The 10515-nt window shown below is 36.7% G+C and overlaps 1 pseudogene; it reads left to right on the plus strand.

The window, feature by feature from the left end:
- The first annotated feature begins 442 nt into the window (after window positions 1-442).
- Window positions 443-9356, plus strand: LOC118580034 (annotated as a pseudogene).
- Window positions 9357-10515: the final 1159 nt, after the last annotated feature.

Consider the following 10515-nt stretch of genomic DNA (forward strand, 5'->3'; position numbering starts at 1 on the left):
ATGGCTTGTGGCAGGCTTCTTGCTAGTTAGCTTCTCATACTTAACCCATTTCTATTAATCTATAAGTTGCCCCATATCAGTGACATTACTGGTCTGCTGGCATCTTGCTTCTCCTTCAACACAATAGACATCTCTCTCTCCTCTCCTTTCTTTCTCTGTATGTCAGTTTGGATATGCCACCTGCCTCTAAGCCACCTTGCCATAGACCAATGCAGCTTTATTTATCAACCAATCAGAGCAACACATATTCACAGCATACAGAAAGACATCTCACAGCAAACTTCAAAAAACAAAACAAAGAACACACTAAAAAATATCCAGTCAATAAAAGGGAAAATGAAATAAATCTACATTTCTCAAAGGAAGAATTATAAATGGCGAATAGATACTTGATCACTCAATATCCTTAGCCATCACAGCCGTGCAGATTAAGGCTATCAGAATGCTTATCATCAAGACTACAAGTGACGAAAATGCTGGCAATGTTGCAGATGAAATGGACCCCTATTCACTGCTGCTCACAATGTAAACCTTTGATACTATTGGAATCAATATAGAAGGTTATCAAAAAATAGAACTGTCACATGACCATTGAACTTTCCCTTGTGTGTCTGTCAGCTAAGTCAACATAGTTCAGTGATAGTTGTATATATGTGTTTATAGCTTCATTATTCACAATTGTCAAGAAAGTTAAATAAGCGAATACAGGAAAACTTCAACTTTCCTAACACATCTTGTTTTCTATTTCCTATACCTAACCACTTGAGTTGACTAGATTTAAAGAATGTTAAATTATGAGAGCTTTAAAAACAAAATAAATTTGGTTTTAGATTATAAACTATTTAGAATGCATTATTAGAATGCCAACTCTTCTTTCTAAAAATTATTTTCCTTCCTTTACTGTTGTTTTTAATATGTATGTATGTTTTATCTGTATGTATATCTGTCTAGTATATGTGAGCAGTGCTTGCAAAGGTCAGAAGAGTTGGATCCACTGGAACTGGAGTCATAGACTATTGTGCGTGCTAGAAGAGCAGGCAGGCTTCTAACTATTGAGCCATCTCTTCAAGCTCTTCCTTTCTTGTTATTGATAATATTTAATTTAGATATTGATATATCAGATAAATTATATATAAACTGTCAGATTATATTGTAATATGTGTTGAAACACTCACCAGAAGTATGCTATGAATACGTCATGGGTTGTTTCCTATGATATTTCTCATTTCTGCAAAGCTGAAGAATTTGAAGTTTCTATATTATTACACATGATCAAGTATCACTTTATGTAGCTAAAGTTTTTCTGTGTCCACATAGCACCTGTAGCCACTCAGACCCAAGTAAACAGAGACTTATATTACTTATGAACTGTATGGCCAAGGCAGGTTTCCACAGGAAACAAGAGGCTATGAATTTGTTCCAGATTAAGATACATCAGGTTTGACCAGCCAAGACTGCCTGAAAGGTCTCCCATGACACCATGGCCCATATGATCCAACATCCAGAACGGTTTCCAGGCAACTGGCATTAAGAATACAGCCTCACAGACTACTCCATAATACTAAAATGTTTTTAGTGTCCCCATGAGAATACAGCACCCTCATCTAGCAGGAAGTAGTATAAGAAACTACATCCAAATTCCCAAAATATTGTTTATAAATGTTTATCTTTCTTTAAATCAGGTTCATTATAAATACAATCTCTTTTTTGTCCTAAATAAGAAATATATAACTTTAATTCATTAATTAATTGACAACCAAATTTATTATTTCAGTACCTAAAATGGGCCAAACTAATGGAAACACATGAATTATGAACCAAAAGCTTGGAGCCCCCAAATGGATCAGGCCCTCTGGATAAGTGAGACAATTGAATAGCTTGAACTGTTTGGGAGAGACCCAGGCCGTGGGACCCAGACCTGTCCTTAGTTCATGAGCTGGCTGTTTGGAACCTTGGGCTTATGCAGGGACACTTTGCTCAGCCTGGGAGGAGGGGACTGGACCTGACTGTACTGAATCTACCAGGTTGAGTTGAATCCCCAGCGGAGTCTTTGCCCTGAAGGAGATGGGAATGGAGGGGAGGGGCTGGGGCAAGGGGGAGCAGGGGTGGAAGGGGGGAGGATGGGGGAACCCATGGCTGATATGTAAAATTAAAACACAATCTCTTTCTAAATAAGAAAAGGGGATAGTATAGACATGATAGGATGTAAGGGCAGATTAATGAACCAACTTTTAAAAAGCAACAACTTGTTTTAAAATGTTTTACATTGGTAGGATTTTAGTTTATTGACACAAGTGTAAATTTAATTTTGTTATACTCTTGTTTGAGGTATTATGTTTATGTAACTCATTTATATTGTAATTAATAATTTAAAATACAGATAAAAACTAGTCTTCTATGACAGTCAAATTATGGTCATGTTAAGTTTTCTAGATATACATAGATATAATTTAATTAACTAGGTAATCTTCAAACACTTCAAAGACCTACAGAATATAGCATTTAAAATGTTTTAAAAACAGACCTTCTGGATAGTGAGACATGTCTGCTCCTGGCAGCACTGATTTACTTTAGAGAGGAGGACAGGCATCGAAGACACTCTATGTGGAGTTTATTTTCTTCTTGGCAAAAATAGCCATTTGGGCAAGAGACTGTTCTTACCTGGACTGCTAGACAAAATGATATATCGACTAGACATGCAAGACCCATAGGAAGGTGACCACTGAACTTTGCTTGGCAAAAAGGTCCTTCAGGTTCCTGCTTCAAAGAGGGGACTGCCAGACATTCTACAGGACACAGAGAGAAGTAACTGAGAGACTCTAGGCCTGTAGGCTAAAGAATGGATGCCCCAAAGTTACAGAGGAAATTTGGATGACTTTGTCTCTGTCATTCTAGATTTTTGAAAGTTACTTACCATGCATTTCCTGTTTGCTTAGGTAATATTATATCCTTCTGGGGTCTTTGATGTAGTTGAAGACTAGATAGTTATAATTTCCTTAGTTATGATAAGAGATAAGTTAGATATGAAAACCTACACTCACAAATATAGGATATCTTCTTTAATTTTGCCAAATACAAATAGACTAGATATTATAGCTATAATTCTTACTTGATAATTGTTTTGTTGTATGTAATTTTACTTTGTTAAAGTTAAAACCTTTCTTTTAGAAAAAAAAAGAAAACAATGTGCTGTGGCTATCACTTTATATGCTGTCAATGTGTTGCTCTGATTTGATTGATAAATAAAACACTGATTGGCCAATAGCCAGGCAGAAAGTATAGGTGGGACAAGCAGAAAGGAGAATTCTGGGAACGGGAAGGCTGAGTCAGGGGATGCTGTCAGCTGTTGCCATGAGAAGCAAGATGTAAAGACACCAGTAAGCCATGAGCCATGTGGCAAAGCACAGATTTATAGAAATGGGTTAATTTAAGATGTAATTTCTAGATAAAAAGAAGCCTGAACCATTAGGCCAAACAGTTTTAATTCCTATAAGTATCTGTGTGTTTATTTGGGTCTAAGTGGCTGCAGGCCCAGGAGGCACTGAAGAAAACTTAAGCTACAACTTTATCTAATTACTAAATTCATCAAGTCACTTCTTACCCTTCTTTTATGACTCATCAAAATAACTCTTCTACATCACTCCTAAGAGGGATTGCATACAAAGTAACTTATTCTGTTCAGATACTATTATGCAAACAACTAAAGCAAAACAAAGTGTTTTGAAGGTCTTCAGTATGACTTTCAGTTTTTAAAATCTATGTCTAAATTTGCCACTTGATAGTACTGTCAAGAACTATGCCATATATTATATCTCAGTTAATAAAAAGTTAATGGGTTATGATATCTAGTACTAGCTACTCTCAAGTTAAGAAAGGTCCTATAGCCATTCTCTTATTATGTTTGCTAAAAATAGAGCTGAGAAAGGATTTGAAAAGTAAACACACTAGCAGAATCAGAACTAAGTAGTAACTTCTAGGAATGACCCAATGGGCTTCTCTAAGTCAGCCTTTCTGATGAAAAGACTCATGAAGAAGTATGAAAAATGACCACATCAGCAAGAGTTACTCCAAGGTTCAATTTTTCACACATGCACTCTTTGCCTTTAAGATACTGACCTCAGAGAAATATTTGATTTAGCTTGAATAGCAAACTTCTTTCTGTGAATATTGGAATGCCATTTATCTTTTACCAGGTTTGACTTATAAAATTTTCAGTTTTGAAATTAAAATTTCAGTTCTGGATTTTCAGTTCTGAAATAGAACATTTTTCTTGCAGGTTTGAGAATTCAATAAATAATTTTGGAAGAAATAAGGAGGTTGGTGTTCAGTGCACACATCACCTATTATCCAAAAGATATCCATGAAATCAAAGGTTTGTGCATTGAATCACAGTAGATAACAAACATTTCCATTCCTGAGGTGGACTATATGACTTTGGTGTGTGTTCTGGACCTGCACTCGTTGTTAGTGTAATCACCAAATATGAACAAAGAAACCTTTTGTTACTGTCTTTTCACTTCCGCATGTTGCTTTACACGGTGTAGAGGCTATAAAACAGGGAATATTACTTTGTCTTTAAAGAAAATTCGACTTTTAAAGAAACTTTAACTTTTTCTTTTTCTAACTGTCATTTTCTTGTGTTTTTGCATGCAGTTGTGCAGCTTATGATCTTGATCATTTGGCTTTCTGATGAAATAAACATTTGAAGATAGTATTTCATTGGCCACAGGTTCAACAGCTTTAAAGCTCTGACATCCATAGGTAGATGTCTACATCTCCTCCTACAAGTCTTGTAGACAGCACTTGACATATTATTCATATTTCAATTCATTTACAACTTTGCTCAGAACCAGGTCCCTCTCCATGTGTCCACTTAGTCTTCCTTTGCTTTTTTTTTTTTTTTTTTTTTTTGAACCACTCACAAAATTTTCAGTCTTTGTCTAAGTTCCTTTGAAAGTATACAACAGTTTTAATAAGCTCTTTTTCATTATGTTAAATAGACTGGTCAAACCTTTGAGTACTATTCATTTTTCCTAAGGAATGGATTTTATTTCTCAATAACAAATAAAAAGAATACAAAAAAAAGCAAGATTAAGAGCTTTTGTCTTTGCCAAATTGAGTATCTGGGGATTTTTCTTTGTCATGAATTCTTGCTGTATCTTCTTTTCTTCATGTATTAATGAGGCAATGTTTTAAATAAAAAAATAGCAGTGCTTCTTTGTAGAGGTTGAGGTACCTGCCCTCTGCTCCTACCCCAGATTCCTTAAGAGAACTGCTTCCAAGAGTGATGGAAAAGAAGATTTCTATAATAATTTCATACAAATGGGTAAATGTTCTTCATTCTATGTGCTCTTTATTCATGTTCTTATTTCTTCTTATATATTCATTCATTAGCAACTTGTTAGTAAAAACTACAAAGCAAACTCTCAGAGACAAGCATTCTGATAAGAGTCCCACTTGGCCAAGACTTGGCCAGCTTAATTGGTACTGACAACAGCTGTAGGTTGTAAAAAGTTCTGGCTATCTCTTAAAGGGATAGCCACAAGGGTACAAGGGAAGAAACTAAACCAATGAGAATTAAAGAAAAGGCAAAGAATATGTATATGAGATTAATAATATCTGGACATGGTTAATCAGTTAACAGCCTTTTTCTGTTAATCTCCTGAATCTCAGGACCTATACATAGTCTACTGTGCCTAAAATCTTGCATTAAAAACTGGTGTAGAAATAAATATGAAGTGTTAGTTGTTTTTTGCATCAGAGTGGGGAGGTGCCGGTGGAGGAAGCTTAGGGCAACATAGGTGCTATTGCTCTCTAGAATGACTAAGATATAACAAAGCCAGACACCTGCACTGTCATTTCTAGTTCGCTACAATTCTTTTTAAGGATTTTAATTCAACAAGGCCAAACATCTGCAACTTCTCTCATGAATAAAATCTGAGAAAATTCTGCCTGTAATCTATCCCAAGAACACTTTGTTTGGCCAATTTGCCCTGTCAGTAAGTAAAAATAGAGCACAGACCTTTAACAGTTACATAGAACCATAGATCTAGTTATGAAGCATATTTTCGTATGTTTCTATTCATCAAAATTATATAGTTATATAAGTTATATAAAAAGTCATATAGTTATATAAGTTTATACAGTTATATAAGAAGTCATCTTCCTGGCCACTCTCAAATATGTGTGCCCAATAGATGGAATATTTTCATGAGATAAACATACAGGCAGTGGGAAAACACCCATAGCTGTTCTTAGGGAATAAATGCAGTGGCATATGGGAAAAATTACAGACAGGAGCAACTGGTCATTAACAGTCAGTAACTCTGTGGTCTCGCCAAGTGGGGCTCCTCTTCAGAGAGTCTGGTGGATTGGCCTGCTGAACACCAGTTGTCATCGGCTCTATACTCCCACAACCTCTTGGTACCAGCAGCTGTCAGCATTTCTTGAAGATGTGAATTATATTACTGATATTTTAAAGAAAAGAAAAGCTGTGTTTGAGGAATTGATTTATTTGACATCTGGGAAAGAGAGCTTAGGGAAGCAGGAGATCCCAGCTGGATCAAGAACAGAAAGGGAGAACAAGGAATAACAGACCATGATAAATAAAGACCAGATGAGAACAGGAATAGGCAGAGTGCTGGATAGGTCCCCTGAAATCCACAATGATTCATCCTCTGTAGATTGCTTTCAATGGTGGAGAGAAAGCCTGATCTGACCTAGTCTGGTGATCAGATGACTAAACACCCTAACTGTCATGCTGGAACCCTTGTCCAATAACTGATGGAAGTGGATGCAGAGATCCTCAGCCAGGCCCCAGGTGGAGCTCCAGGTATCCAACTGTCGAGAAAGAGGAGGGTCTGCAAGAGTGTGAATTGTTGAATCCAAGATTGGAAAAGCACAGGGACAAATAGCAAACTAATGGAAACACATGAATTATGAACCAAAAGCTGTGGAGCCCCCAACTGGATCAGGCCCTCTGGATAAGTGAGACAATTGAATAACTTGAACTGTTTGGGAGACACCCAGGCAGTGGACCCAGACCTGTCCTTAGTGCATGAGCTGGCTGTTTGGAACCTTGGGTTTATACAGGGACACATTGGTCAGCCTGGAAGGAGGGGACTGGACCTGCCTGTCCTGAATCTACCAGGTTGAACTGAACCCCCAGGGGAGTCTTTGCCCTGAAGGAGATGGGGATGGAGGGGAGGGGATGGAGGGAAGGTGGAGGCGGGGGCAGGAGGGGGGAGGACAGGGGAAAGCATAGCTGATGTGTAAAATTAAAACAAAAATATAATAAATAAAAAAGGAGAAAAAAAAAGATAAATTAAATTCAATGTTTACAACATTTCCAACAATTAGTAAAAATGATTGTTTAATAAAGACAAAGAATTAAGAAAAAATATTCTCAATTGTGTCCCAGCATTTTCAATACTATTTGGTATTTAATGTATATTTGTTAAGTTTCCATATGCCTCAAAAGCTAAAAAAATTATTTGCATCACTCCATAACATTTGTCAATCATGGGTCTAGAATACTGTCTGGATTAACCAGAGAGGAAGAGAGAGACAGGAAGAGAGAGAAAGACAGGGCTCTATTTTCATAAATAACCCCCCTGGGTCACAGAAATATAAGCCTGAGAATATATGGTAGTTAATAGCACTATGCTGTTAAAAGAGATGACTTCTCATATGCTAATTTGAACCTGGTATTCCTGAAAAGATCTCAGTCAAACATCTACTACCTTAGAATATTTTGATTTATGAGATAGTTTGGGAAAGAGACTGGACCTTCAAGCCAGAAAACAAAATTAAATCAAGTCTAAAATTGCTACTTAATAGCAGTTTTATAAGAGTAAATATTTCTCAGTTAATGAAAAGTTTATTTGTGGTGTTAAATATTAGCAACTCTAATAAGATCACAGCCACCTTCAAAACAAGAAACAAGTGGCAACATATACAGATTTTCTAAGTATTTGGAAGTTTTCATTTTCCACTGGTCATTTCTTTTTCCATTTATTTTTCTTTTAACCATTGATAGTGCCATGCATTCACAATGAAGACCCACAATCTGGTAAATTAGTCACTGAAAATTCCCTGAAAGCAGATATTCTAAATAACTGGTGACATCATTCTTTTCCCCCATTTGATTATAGTTTATTAGGTCTATTGTTCTTTGTGCACTTGATTTCATAGAGTTCCAAATCATTCATTTAACATTTGTTTTGTACATTAAAAGACTACTATCTCAATTAATTATATTGAAACAAAACTTAAATGTGTGTGTGTATGTGCGTGTGTGCGTGTGTGCGTGTGTGCGTGTGTGTGTGTGTGTGTGTGTGTGTGTGTGTGTGTGTGTGCGCGCGCGCGCGCGCACGTGCGCGTGCAGCACGGGCGAGTACAAATGTCAACAGACACCCACTTTTGTTTTTGAAACATGGCCTCCAAATGGACCTGAGTTCATTAATAGGCTAGGTTGGCTGGCCAGTGAACTTCAGTGACTTACTGCCAGCCTGTATCTTGATTTTATGTGTGTACTGGAGATCAAAATCAAAATCCCAATGTCTCTTTGGCAGGTACTTTACCAAACCCTCAGCCCAATGAATGCAATTTTTTTAAAATAAAAAACTCAGAAAGCTACTACTTCATAAGCTTGAAGAATAGTGCTCCCCATCATTGTGAAATGGAGTGGGCAGCAGTATTCAGTGACCACACTTTCTGAAGATAATACTGTGCTGGATCTCAAGCAATTTCTCAATACTCTTTCAGGAGTGCTTCCAGAGACGATAAATTACTGGGGCTCCAAGTTAAAGGCAAACCTGTAGAAAATGATGCTAAGCTTGGAGCTCACACTCTGAAACAAAATACCCAAATCAAAATAGGAAATTGTGAGGAAAGCATGAAGACATTGTATTTTCTCTCACTGAGTATGATGTCATCAATGACATTGATGTTGAAGATGAAGTAGTTGAAGTAGGGAAGAAAATTTACTGAGGATCTCTCACAGGATCAGAGTACAAACTGGAAGTACTGAACTGTCCGGGAAAGGAAAAAACTTCCGGCCCTGGATGTCAATTATACATTACTTGACCACAGGTCTTGTGCAGAGACTGGGATATATTATTGAGATAATATCTTCAAGAATTTCCAACATCTGCGTATGAAGATTACGGCATTGTTATTTGGTATGCCACAAGTATGAAGTGGACTTCAGCTAAAATGAAAGAACTGGGAGTGAGCACAGTTGACAATTATAAGATTGCCGCCATGATGGACAGTGCTGCCATAACCTTGCACACTCCAAGGAGAGAGGGCTCATCGATGTGAAGCCTCTTGGTGTTATTTGGGAAGAGTTCTGAGTTATACATATATATATATATTCTGGGAAGTGAACTCCATATAATTATGGCATAAAAGTATAAGGGTGACCATTTGGAAAAAGAAAGGAGAGTAAGATGTGGGAAGAAGAGATTACAGACTGAGGGTGAATCTTCTCAAATATTTGAATGAAATATCACAATGGAAGCAAATTTTTGTCTGATGAATAAGTTCTAATTAAATATAGCATCTCACTTTAAAACACCATACATACATTTTGAAACGTTGAATAACAGATATTTTGGGATATTTGGAGTAATGAATGTATTAGGTGAATTCTTTCCAAGTTTGTAATGAGTAAAACTTTCAATGAGAATTTTATTGACAAGTTTCTGTACATGTGCAGACTTGTTACGTTTTATTTACAATGTGAACTAGTGAATCAACCACTGGTCCTGGACCGCAATGAACAAAGATGCTTATTTAAATAGTGATGTGTTGCACATTAATATGATGCAGTCACATGCTGAATCAAGCAATATTTTAATGAGCCTTGCCTTCAGTGTCTTCATTCAGTTCTTACACTTAAGGATTGAATATTGTGCTCCTATCACCATTCTTGGAATGTATTTTTTTTTTGTCCTTAAAAGTTCTTATTTTGACGAAACTGACTTTTTATACTATTCTTCCCATTAATTATTTGGACCCTATTATAATCACCATTTCTTGTTCACCTTCATTGTACCCTGCAACAAACCATAAGCTCAGGGAATGGTTTGTGATTGTAATGAATAAATGGCTCTCAGCACCTGGAACTTTAGTTTTTAAGAGTTGTATTTTTCTTTAAATTTCTTGGAAGCAGCTCAAGCAGAAGTGGAAGAAATCATGGTCCACCAGAGTTGGTGTTGGCTAACTGTCTGTCTTTTTGATTGAATTTGGAGTAAATGAAAGAAAAATTTGGAAACTTTCTGTTTTCAAGAACATGTGGTAATAGTGTCTTTTAGACTTTAATATGCATTGTCTCACATGGGAAGCATCTTAAAATTAAAACTTAAATGTGCTGGAGAGGTGGTTCAACAATTTAGTCTGGCCTGCTCTTCCAGTGGGTGGGAGTTCTGTTCCCAGCACCTGTATCTAATATTTCACAGCTGCCTGGAACTGAGCTTCAGTGGGCCCATTGCCTCCAGCTTCTGTAGGCAA

This window comes from Onychomys torridus, chromosome 3, assembly GCF_903995425.1.
Source record: "Onychomys torridus chromosome 3, mOncTor1.1, whole genome shotgun sequence".
NCBI lineage: Eukaryota > Metazoa > Chordata > Mammalia > Rodentia > Cricetidae > Onychomys > Onychomys torridus.